We start from the raw sequence: 12,807 nt of genomic DNA, 5'->3' as shown, positions 1-12,807 counted from the left end.
AGGTTTTGATGCTGCGTGGTTATTATAGTTGATCCACCGGAGCTTCTGGCCGCTACCGCAGCTGCTGCTGGGTCAGTTTGGGATTTGCGGGTCGTCCGTTCTGCTGTCATCGTAAGTATATTTTATTTCGAACTCTCGGTTTTAGTATTCCGTTATCGGTTATTGAGAATTTTCTGATGTTAATATCTCAGGGTCGAGTTTCGAAAATTGTATGATTAAAATGAAAGCTACTGCATGTCGTCTCGCTTCGTTTCTCGTGGTGAGACTAATTGGTTTCGTTCCTTGTTACCGCGATGCTCTATTAACAATTATGTTCTAATTTCATTTAATATCCATTTTGCTTTAATCCCAATTTACGTCAGATAAGTCGTTGTTTCTGTGACCTTGATTGTCATTGTTGATATTGCCTAGAATCACTGAGGTTGTTGCCGCGTGTTAGAATAGAAAGAGGACTCTTGACGTGTTAACTTTAAAGGGGTTGACTTTGAGGTAGGGGCCTTTTCAGAAAAGCATATGTTATAAATTAGAATTATTATATATGAATATTATGTGGTAAAAATGTATACTTGAGTGATTGTATAAGTCTTATGTAATGTTGGTTATTTTGGATGAATATGAATGCTTGGCCGATTCGATTATTATTTGGTTTTGTGAAACGGACAGTTTTGTAGTGTTTCTTTAAAGTCGCTTCTTTAAAGCTTTGAAATCAAGTTTAATCCATCAAAAATTGAAATATGAAAATGGAATGTATCTTTGGATTCAGTTGGATTTTTGCGCTGATTTGATTTTGAACCCTTTAAAGAGGGTTGTGGATTGGTTTGGATGGGACCCGGAAAGGGTGGCAGAGTCCAAGTTTTAGGGGAGGTGCTGTTGAAATTCCGATAAAATCCGAGACTTTATTGAAATGTTATTTGGAAAATTATGAGTTAAAGACTTTTACTATTTTATTTGGATTATTTAAGAAAGGGATGACTTATGCTTTTGAAATGAATTATTAAAAAGGAAATTGTGATTTAGTCTTGTTTCTTAAAAAAAGTATTGTATCTCTTTTGTGAGCAAGTTATTTAGATGAAACTTATGTTTTAAGGCTGTTTTAAATGTGAAAAAGGGTTTATGTCTTTGAATTTGACTTGAGGGTTTCAATTGGAGGAGTTTTAGTTACTTTGAGAGAACCTGGACGTCTATTGACAAGTTTTATTTTACAATGTTTTGGGAAAAAGTTTTAAGTACTCTTTGAATTTTGAATTTTTGCAAGACTAAAACAATTATTGAGCAGTTTGAAACGCTTTAAAATTAATCATGGGGTTGAAGCTGGTTTTGTTTAAGTGATAAAATTGTGAAAGAATAAGAAAAGAAAAGAATGCGAACTTTTATTGATTATTGATTGATTGAATTGTACTGAAGTGTATTGTAAACTATGAGGGTAAAACTAAATATATATAGAGCATTGTCTTCTGAAAGATAAAAGCAAATAAAGATAAGATAATAAAGACTAAAATTAAAATTGAATTTTTGTATTCTGTTGGGCTGAATTTGTGGGCCACGAGACTTTTTTATTATTGTCATGGGTTAAGGTGGAAGAGTAGTTTAATACGCCCCCGCAAGCTGGTGGATGGAAGATGTCAATAATCCACCGCTTGGATAAATTGTTGAGAAAAGCGCGTCTGACGTGGTGACGCGGAGGAAGATGCGTGCGGCAGAACTTGAGCTGCCGGCGGCAAAAAAATATAAAAGGAGATGCTGCGCTTGAGCGACGATCTTCAAAAAATGCGTGCGGCGGAGCTTGAGCTGTCGACGGCAAAAATATAAAAGGAGATGCTGCACTTGAGCAGCGATATTCAAAAAATGAAAAAATAAAAAAATAAGCGTGTAAAACGCAACAGATTGATCTTTAGAGGGCGCGTATGGCGCAATAAGAGTGGTCTTCAAAGGGCGCGTAGAGCGCGATAAAAAAAAGCGCGTGGAGCGCAATAAGAGTGCAGATGGAACTGCTAGAACAGATGCAGATTGAACTGCTAGAACAGATGCAGATTGAACTGCTGAAACAGAATACTGACGAAACTCCCGGAAGAAGTTGCAGATGAAACGCTAGAAGAAGGCGCAGACGGAATTGCTGGTAAAGAACCGGGATAATCAAAACTGTGGTAGAATTTTCACTTGATGCATGTAACTAAATCTATGATTATTTATTGTGGGAGGAAGTTGAAAAAGAAGCATGGTGATTTCTCACCGAAAAGATAATATCTTATATATCCTCCTCAAGGAGGATACCGTGGCTCTGATACCATGATAAAATTGTGAAAGAATAAGAAAAGAAAAGAATGCGAACTTTTATTGATTATTGATTGATTGAATTGTACTGAAGTGTATTGTAAACTATGAGGGTAAAACTAAATATATATATAGAGCATTGTCTTCTGAAAGATAAAAGCAAATAAAGATAAGATAATAAAGACTAAAATTAAAATTGAATTTTTGTATTCTGTTGGGCTGAATTTGTGGGCCACGAGACTTTTTTTATTATTGTCATGGGTTAAGGTGGAAGAGTAGTTTAATAGTATTAAACTACTCTTCCATCTTAACCCATGACAATAATAAAAAAGTCTCGTGGCCCACAAATTCAGCCCAACAGAATACAAAAATTCAATTTTATCATGGTTTGGCTTAGAAAGGAGTAATTGATTACACAACTCGGTTTGGCTTAGATCCTACTTTTTTATTACTCAAATTAGGAAGCCAAGGTTCTAAAGATTTTAAGCGAATTTGAGAAAATGAGTTATGTTATTCTCCCCTAAAGACTTGAGACTCTGCCGAGGAACTTTTGTTATAAAATCCCATTGTTGGATGGATGATTTTGAATATTTCAAAATAGATCTTTAATTTGCCATGGTTTTGGAAGTTTTGGAAAGAGGATGCCGAGGGTGGATTTATTTTTAAAAAGGGGAACCAACTTTGAGTTAAAGTGGCTTATGAGCCTCAGATGATTTGAGGAATGGGATCTTTAAAGCTAAGGCTGAGAAGAATTGATTTTTGATTTCAAAGTGAAGTGAATGGAGAAAAAGTAATTTATGGCTTGAATGATGATTTTTTTATGAATTTGATGATGTTGAATGGTGGAAGTGCTTTTTTGTTATGAGCCGGAATGGCTGTGTATGATAATGAATTATGGCTGATTGCTGAATATATTATGAGCCGGATGGCTGACTATGAATCATGAATTTAAGCCAGATGGCTGAGATGAATGTTGATTTATGGCTGAGAAAAAATGCATATATGCTGAGTTATTGATATTGTGATTGTTGCACTTCCAATTATCTGAGATACAAGTTTCCTTGGGTAGAAGCAGTGGCTAGCCACTACGTGCTCCAGGTTGAGACTCGATACTCTGCTGACCTTATGTCGTAAGTGTGGCCGGACACTGTGAAAGTTCCGGAAGAGCTCGCCCCCGTGACTATACACCAGTGAGGGTGTTGGATGTAAATTATGATTATGATTGTGAAGAACTCGAATTGGGGATGCACGATAGAGGGACAGTCCAATGGTTAGCTACCAGGACTTGTCGGGTTGGCTTTATAACCGACAGATGATATCATCAGCCACTAGGACAGGCATTCATCATATGCATCTGTGACATTGTTTGGGTGTGCATATTGTACTTGATTTGCCTTTGTGATTACTTGTGAGTACCTGCTAATTGTTCTACTTGCAGTAATTGTTTGTTTGTGCTTGAACTTTTCTATTTGTGTTTGCAACCGAGACTCTGTTGGACTGTGGTGACTGGTTGTTGTTTGGGTTGTTTGGGTCTAAAGCCGTGGTTGATCATGAGGTGGGCCGTAGGCCATGTCTGGTTGATGTTTCTGGTTTGGAAAAGTATGAAAAACTAATTTGGTTTAGCATAGATAAACCTTTTGAAAGGCTTCTGAATTTTTAAGAAATGAACAGTTCCTCTTTCAGAAAAGATTTCAGATTTTTCTTTTATAGTCAACCTTTACTTTTGAAAATATGCATAAGGCGGTTATTAATCACTGGAACGGTTTTACCTTCACATATTCTATTATAGCAATTCTCAAAAACCCTCTACTGAGAACCCTTTCGAGGATGATGTTCTCACCCCCCTACAAATTTCTCTTTTCAGGATATGGACGCAGAAGTCACGAGAGTTTATCTAGTTGTTGTCGTGATGTTTTGTATTGCTTTAGTTATTATTTATTATTCCCTTGCCTTTATCTTTATGCATTCTGTAAGAGGGATAGGAATTGTATTAGTTAATGCTTGTAAAATTATTTAATATGTATATATATATGTATGTACTCTTTGTGAGTTTTGTAAGTTGTATGGTATGTATGGATGTACGTTACCTAACAGAAGTATTTTTGAGCGGTATTGCGGTTTAAAGTTTTAAATAGGCTCATATTTTAGTATTAAATAGTATAAGAGTCGTCGTGATATCCGAGCTATCAGAGTGGCGCAGCCGGAAGTGTGACTTTTGATAGTTAGGGTGTTACATTATGGTATCAGAGCAGTCTTTCCTGTAGAGCTTGAGGAATGGACTGACTATGCTTCAGTTGCATACTCTGAGTGTCTGTCATGCAATAGTCTTGTCGAATGACGAAAATTAGATCTTTATGAACATGATGATCTATGGATTAACGCTGTTAGTCTTGCATTGCATACTTCTTGGTATTAAGTTTGGCCGGCTTAATACTAGTGAATTATGTTTATGAGAGCACTAATGGGTTATCATAGATGATATACGAGTTTTGGACAAAGTGAATCGCGGGTTTTGGGAACGTTAGAAACTATTTCTCGAGGTTATTCAGTTATGTGTCTTGAATTCTGTTCGAGTCGACTTGTTCTTTCATAGCCTAACTTGAAGTTCTTGTTTGCTAGTCCTTTTGAAAAGTAGTTTGATTTTTCAACTCTATTCCTCTATTCATATGCATTCTTATTTGATCTTAATTGCATATGCTTGTTTGAAACCCTTATTGTATCTATCTTTCTCTGTTTGAATTCTTCTTAATTCACGTATTCTTTGATATAGCTTTGAACTTGTCTTAATGCACTGTGCCTTTTAAACACTTGATTCCGAGTCCATTCTTAGAGAAATTGTTGATTCAATTTTTCTCTTATTTGACAGTGATTACAGCCAATTTTGAAATTTCTATAAAATTGATGTTGATTCGATATATACTTATCTATATCAAACTTGGAAAATTCCTTATACAGTTTAATGATGAGCGGATAATTTATACGCTTTTTGGCATTATTTTTAGTATGTTTTCAGTAGAATCTAGTTACTTTTAGGGATGTTTTCATTAGTTTTTATGTTAAATTCACATTTCTGGACTTTACTATGAGTTTGTGTGTTTTTCTGTGATTTTAGGTATTTTCTGGCTGAAATTGAGGGACTTGAGCAGAAATCAGATTCAGAGGTTGAAGAAGGACTGCTGATGTTGTTGGATTCTGACCTCCCTGCACTCAAAATGGATTTTCTGGAGCTACAGAAATCAAAATGGATTTCCAGCAATATATAATAGTCCATACTTTGCCCAAGTTTAGACGACGCAAACTGGCGTTCAACGCCAGCTCTCTGCCCAATTCTGGAGTTCAGCGCCAGAAAGGGATCAAAAACCAGAGTTGAATGCCAGAAATGGATCAAAACCTGGTGTTCAACTCCACAAATGGCCTCTGCACGTGGAAAGTTAAAGATCAGCCCAAGCACACACCAAGTGGGCCTCGGAAGTGGATTTATGCATCAATTACTTACTTCTGTAAACCCTAGTGACTAGTTTATTATAAATAGGACTTTTTACTATTGTATTAGTCATCTTTGGACGCCTGGTTCTTAGATCAGAGGGGCTGGCCATTCGGCCATGCCTGGACTTTCACTTATGTATTTTCAACGGTAGAGTTTCTACACTCCATAGATTAAGGTGTGGAGCTCTGCTGTTCCTCAAAGATTAATGCAAAGTACTACTGTTTTCTATTCAATTCATCTTGTTTCGCTTCTAAGATATTCATTCGTACTTCAATCTGAATGTGATGAACGTGACAATCATCATCATTCCCTATAAACGCGTGCCTGACAACCACTTCCGTTCTACCTTAGACTGAATGAGTATCTCTTAGATCTCTTAATCGGAATCTTCGTGGTGTAAGCTAGAATGATGGCGGCATTCAAGAGAATCCGGAAGGTCTAAACCTTGTCTGTGGTATTTTGAGTAGGATTCAATGAATGAATGACTGTGACGAGCTCCAAACTCGCGATTGCAGGGCGTTAGTGACAGACGCAAAAGGATAGTAAATCCTATTCCAGCATGATCGAGAACCGACAGATGAATAGCCGTGCCGTGATAGGGTGCGTTGACCATTTTCACTGAGAGGATAAGATGAAGCCATTGACAAGGGTGATGCCTCCAGACGATTAGCCGTGCCGTGACAGGGCATTGGATCATTTTCCCGAGAGATGACCGAAAGTAGCCATTGACAGTGGTGATGTATCACATAAAGCCAGCCATGGAAAGGAGTAAGACTGATTGGATGAAGATAGCAGGAAAGCAGAGGTTCAGAGGAACGAAAGCATCTCCATTCGCTTATCTGAAATTCTCACCAATGAATTACATAAGTATTTCTATCCCTATTTTATTATATTATTTTCGAAAACTCCATAACCATTTGATATCCGCCTGACTGAGATTTACAAGGTGACCATAGCTTGCTTCATACCAACAATCTCCGTGGGATTCGACCCTTACTCACGTAAGGTATTACTTGGACGACCCAGTGCACTTGCTGGTTAGTTATGCGAAGTTGTGAAGATATGTTTAGACCATGGTCCTGTGCATCCGTTTTTGGTGCCATTGCCAGGGAATCAATTTCGAACAACAATTCACAACCTGAGTAGCAATTTCGCATACCAAGTTTTTGGCGCCGTTGCCGGGGATTGTTCGAGTTTGGACAACTGACGGTTCATCTTGTTGCTCAGATTAGGTAACTTTCTTTTCGTTTTCTTTTCAAAAATTTTTCAAAAATATTTCAAAAATTTCTCATCTATTTTCGAAAAAAAAATAAAAATGTTTTCAAAAAAAAATTTTATTCAAAATTTTTAAAGAATGAATTCTAGTATTTCATGAAGCATGTGAAGCCTGGCTGGCTGTAAAGCCATGTCTAAATTCTTTTGGACTGAGGCTTCCAACCATCAGTTGTTATACGACTGTAGGGTATGTCAGGCATGTCATGTCTGAATTACATGCTGAAGCTTGGCTGGCCATTGGCCATGTCTAGTGTTTTGGACCGGAACTTTCATTGAAAGCTTGGCTGGCTAGTGAGCCATGTCTAATTCCTTGACTGATGCTTTAGACTAAGAATGCAAGATTCCTGGAATTCATATTAAAAAATTTGGAATCCTTATTTTCCTTTTTCAATTAATTTTCGAAAAATCCAAAAAAAAATTTAGAAAATCATAAAAATCAAAAATATTTTTTGTGTTTCTTGTTTGAGTCTTGAGTCATGTCATAAGTTTGGTGTCAATTGCATGTGCATCTTGCATTTTTCGAAAATTTATGCATTCATAGTGTTCTTCATGATCTTCAAGTTGTTCTTGGTAAGTCTTCTTGTTTGATCTTGATGATTTTTTGTTTTGTGTCTTTTCATGTTTATCATATGCATTCTGGAATTCTTAGTGTCTAAGCATTAAAGAATTCTAAGTTTGGTGTCTTGCATGTTTTCTTTGCATTAAAAATTTTTCAAAAATATGTTCTTGATGTTCATCATGATCTTCATAGTGTTCTTGGTGTTCATCTTGACATTCATAGTGTTCTTGCATGCATCCCTTGTTTTGATTCAAAAATAAAAGAGAAAAACATGAAAATGATGTTTTTAATTTTTCTCTCTCATCATAAAAATTCAAAAATAAAAAAAAATATCTTTCCCTTTTTCTCTCATCAAATTCGAAAATTGGATTGACTTTTTCAAAAATTTTTAAAATCAAGTTGTTTCTTATGAGTCAAATCAAATCTTCAATTTGAAAATCTTATCTTTTTTAAAATCTTTTTCAAAAATCAAATCTTTTTCAAATTTCTTAGTTATTTTCGAAAATTCCAAAAATATTTTTCAAAAATCTTTTTCTTATTTTTATATCAAATTTTCGAAAATAACATCACCAATTAATGTTTTGATTCAAAAATTTCAAGTTTGTTACTTGCTTGTTAAGAAAGATTCAAACTTTAAGTTCTAGAATCATATCTTATGATTTCTTGTGAATCAAGTCATTAATTGAGATTTTAAAAATCAAATCTTTTTCAAAACTAATTTCAATCATATCTTTTCAAAAATATCTCCTTATCTTATCTTTTTTTCAAAATATGATTTCAAAAATATCTTTTCTAACTTCCTATCTTCTTATCTTTTCAAAATTGATTTTCAAAATTTGTTTCAACTAACTAACTAACTTTTTGTTTGCTTCTTATCTTTTTCAAAACTACCTAACTAACTCTCTCTAATTTTCGAAAATATCTTCCCCCTTTTTCAAAAATTTCTTTTTAATCAAGTAATTATTTTTTTTATTTGAATTTTCGAAAAACTACTAACCTTTTTCAAAACTATTTTCGAAAATCACTAACTCTTTTTCAAAAATTATTTTCAAAAATCATTCTCCTTCATCTCCTTCTATTTATTTATTCATCTACTAACATCTCTTCCTCACATCACCAAAAATCCAAACCCTCTCTCTCTCTGAGTTCAGATTTTCTTCTTCTTTTCTTCTACTAACATAAGGACCTCTATACTGTGGTATAAAGGATCCATACTAGTATTATTTTTTCTGTGCCTTCTTCTTTGTCATATGAGTAGGAGCAAGGACAAGAACATTCTTGTTGAAGTAGATCCAGAACCTAAAAGGACTCTGAAGAGAAAATTAAGAGAAGCTAAATTACAACAATCCAGAGATAACCTTTCAGAAATTTTCGAACAGGAAGAGGAGATGGCAGCCGAAAATAATAATAATGCAAGGAGGATGCTTGGTGAATTTACTGCACCTAATTCCAATTTACATGGAAGAAGCATCTCCATTCCTGCCATTGGAGCAAACAACTTTGAGCTGAAACCTCAATTAGTTTCTCTGATGCAGCAGAACTGCAAGTTTCATGGACTTCCATCTGAAGATTCTTTTCAGTTCTTAACTGAATTCTTGCAGATATGTGATACTGTTAAGACTAATGGAGCAGATCCTGAAGTCTACAGGCTCATGCTTTTCCCTTTTGCTGTAAGAGACAGAGTTAGAATATGGTTGGATTCTCAACCTAGAGATAGCCTGAACTCTTGGGATAAGCTGGTCACGGCTTTCTTAGCCAAGTTCTTTCCTCCTCAAAAGCTTAGTAAACTTAGAGTGGACGTTCAGACCTTTAGACAGAAAGAAGGTGAATCCCTCTATGAAGCTTGGGAGAGATACAAAGGACTGACCAAAAAGTGTCCTACTGACATGCTTTCAGAATGGACCATCCTGGATATATTCTATGATGGTTTATCTGAGCTATCAAAGATGTCATTGGATACTTCTGCAGGTGGATCCATTCACCTAAAGAAAACACCTGCAGAAGCTCAAGAACTCATTGACATGGTTGCAAATAACCAGTTCATGTACACTTCTGAAAGAAATCCTGTGAATAATGGGACGCTTATGAAGAAGGGAGTTCTTGAAGTTGATACTCTGAATGCCATATTAGCTCAGAATAAAATATTGACTCAGCAAGTCAATATGATCTCTCAGAGTCTGAATGGAATGCAAGCTGCATCCAACAGTACTCAAGAGGCTTCTTATGAAGAAGAAGCTTATGATCCTAAGAACCCTGCAATAGCAGAGGTGAATTACTTAGGTGAACCTTATGGAAACACCTATAACTCATCATGGAGAAATCATCCAAATTTCTCATGGAAGGATCAAAAGCCTCAACAAGGCTTTAATAATGGTGGAAGAAGTAGGTTTAACAATAATAAACCTTTTCCATCATCCACTCAGCAACAGACAGAGAACTCTGAACGAAATACTTCTAATTTAGCAAACTTAGTCTCTAATCTATCTAAGGCCACTGTAAGTTTCATGAATGAAACAAGGTCTTCCATTAGAAATTTAGAAGCACAAGTGGGCCAGCTGAGTAAAAGGATCACTGAAATCCCTCCTAGTACTCTCCCAAGCAATACAGAAGAGAATCCAAAAGGAGAGTGCAAGGCCATTGACATAAGCACCATGGCCGAACCTGTAAGGGAAGGAGAGGACGTGAATCCCAAGGAGGAAGACCTCTTGGGACGTCCAGTGGTCAATAAGGAGCTTCTCTCTGAGGAACCAAAGGACTCTGAGGCTCATCTAGAGACCATAGAGATTCCATTGAACTTCCTTATGCCCTTCATGAGCTCTGATGAGTATTCCTCTTCTGAAGAGAATGAGGATGTTACTGAAGAGCAAACTGCCAAGTTTCTTGGTGCAATCATAAAGCTAAATGCCAAATTATTTGGCATTGATACTTGGGAAGTTGAACCTCCCTTGTTCATCAATGAACTAAGTGATCTGGATCAACTGACATTGCCTCAGAAGAGACAGGATCCTGGAAAGTTCATAATACCTTGTACCATAGGCACCATGATCTTTAAGGCCCTGTGTGATCTTGGTTCAGGAATAAACCTCATGCCCCTCTCTGAAATAGAGAAACTGGGAATCTATGGGGTGCAAGCTGCTAAAATCTCATTAGAGATGGTAGACAATTCAAGAAAACAGGCATATGGACAAGTAGAGGACGTGTTAGTAAAGGTTGAAGGCATTTACATCCCTGCTGATTTCATAGTCCTGGATACTGGAAAGAAAGAGGATGAATCCATAATCCTAGGAAGACCTTTCCTGGCCACAGCAAGAGCTGTGATTGATGTTGACAGAGGTGAACTAGTCCTTCAATGGAATGAGGACTCCCTTGCGTTTAAAACTCAAGGATCTCCCTCTGCAACCATGGAGAGGAAGCATGAAAAGCTTCTCTCAAAGCAGAGTCAAACAAAGCTCCCACAGTCAAACTCTAAGTTTGGTGTTGGGAGGCCACAACCAAACTCTAAGTTTGATGTTGAACTCCCATATCCAAACTCTAAGTTTGGTGTTGGGGAGTCTCAACAAAGCTCTGCACATCTGTGAGGCTCCATGAGAGCCCACTGTCAAGCTATTGACATTAAAGAAGCGCTTGTTGGGAGGCAACCCAATTTTTACTTATCTAACTATATTTTTCTTAGTTATATGTCTTTATAGGTTCATGATCATGTGGAGTCACAAAATAAACAAAAAAATCAAAAACGGAATCAAAAACAGCAGAAGAAAAATCACACCCTGGAGGAGCATCTGTCTGGCGTTCAACGCCAGAACAGAGCATGGTTCTGGCGCTGAACGCCCAAAATGGGCAGCATCCTGGCGCTGAACGCCCAGAACAAGCATGGTTCTGGCGTTCAACGCCAGAAATGGCAACAAATGGGCGTTGAACGCCCAAAATGGGCACCAACCTGGCGCTGAACGCCCAGAGTTGTGTGCAAGGGCATTTTGCATGCCTAAATTGGTGCAGGGATGTAAATGCCTTAACACCTCAAGATCTGTGGACCTCACAGGATCACCTCAGGATCTGTGGACCCCACAGGATCCCCACCTACTTCCACTCACTTCTTCTCACCCTCTCTCTCTCTCCATTCATGGTCATCCCTTCTGTTTTCCATTTACCACTCACATCCATACACCCACCTATCTTCAAAATTCAACATCTCTTTCCCACCCAATCCCACCCATATGGCCGAATATACACATCCCTCCATCTCCTCCATATCTTCTTCTTCTTCTTCTATTCTTTCTTCTTTTGCTCGAGGGCGAGCAACATTCTAAGTTTGGTGTGGTAAAAGCATAGCTTTTTGTTTTTCCATAAACCATTAATGGCACCTAAGGCCAGAGAAACCTCAAGAAAGAGGAAAGAGAAGACAATTGCTTCCACCTCTGAGTCATGGGAGATGGAAAGATTCATCTCAAGGGACTATAGCTCAGTGGTAGAACATGTGGCTGCAAATCAAGAGATCCCTGAGATACCTCAGGGGATGCACTTCCCTCCACATCAATATTGGGAGCAAATCAACACCTCCCTAGGAGAATTAAGTCCCAACATGGGACAACTAAGGGTGGAACATCAAGAGCACTCCATCATCCTTCATGAAATAAGAGAAGATCAAAAAGCAATGAGGGAGGAGCAACAAAGACAAGGAAGAGACATAGAAGAGCTCAAGGACATCATTGGTTCCTCAAGAAGGAAACGCCACCATCACTAAGGTGGATTGATTCCTTGTTCTTATTTCTTCTGTTTTTCGTTTTCTATGTGATGTGCTTATCTATGTTTGTGTCTTCATTACATGATCATTAGTAGTTAGTAACTATGCCTTAAAGTTATGAATGTCCTATGAATCCATCACCTCTCTTAAATGAAAAATGTTTTAATTCAAAAGAACAAGAAGTACATGAGTTTCGAATTTATCCTTGAACTTAGTTTAATTATATTGATGTGGTGACAATGCTTCTTGTTTTCTGAATGAATGCTTGAACAGTGCATATGTCTTTTGAAGTTGTTGTTTAAGAATGTTAAATATGTTGGCTCTTGAAAGAATGATGACTAGGAGACATGTTATTTGATAATCTAAAAAATTATAAAAATGATTCTTGAAGCAAGAAAAAGCAGCAAAGAACAAAGCTTGCAGAAAAAAAAATAGCAAAAAAAAAAATAGAAAGAAAAAGAAAAAGCAAGCAGA

The 12,807-nt window shown here is 37.0% G+C and overlaps 1 non-coding gene across 1 annotated transcript; it reads right to left on the bottom strand.

The window, feature by feature from the left end:
* Positions 1-9,376: 9,376 nt before the first annotated feature.
* On the bottom strand, positions 9,377-9,484 carry LOC148546382 (small nucleolar RNA R71). The gene has a single exon (XR_015902140.1). It is a non-coding gene; the product is annotated as a small nucleolar RNA R71 (small nucleolar RNA).
* Positions 9,485-12,807: the final 3,323 nt, after the last annotated feature.

The sequence above is a fragment of the Arachis ipaensis genome, chromosome B9 (assembly GCF_059453495.1).
Source record: "Arachis ipaensis isolate K30076 ecotype BB chromosome B9, ASM5945349v1, whole genome shotgun sequence".
Classification (NCBI taxonomy): domain Eukaryota; kingdom Viridiplantae; phylum Streptophyta; class Magnoliopsida; order Fabales; family Fabaceae; genus Arachis; species Arachis ipaensis.
The sequence above is the reverse complement of the archived record's forward strand: the minus strand, read 5'-3'. Positions and strand labels throughout refer to the sequence as shown.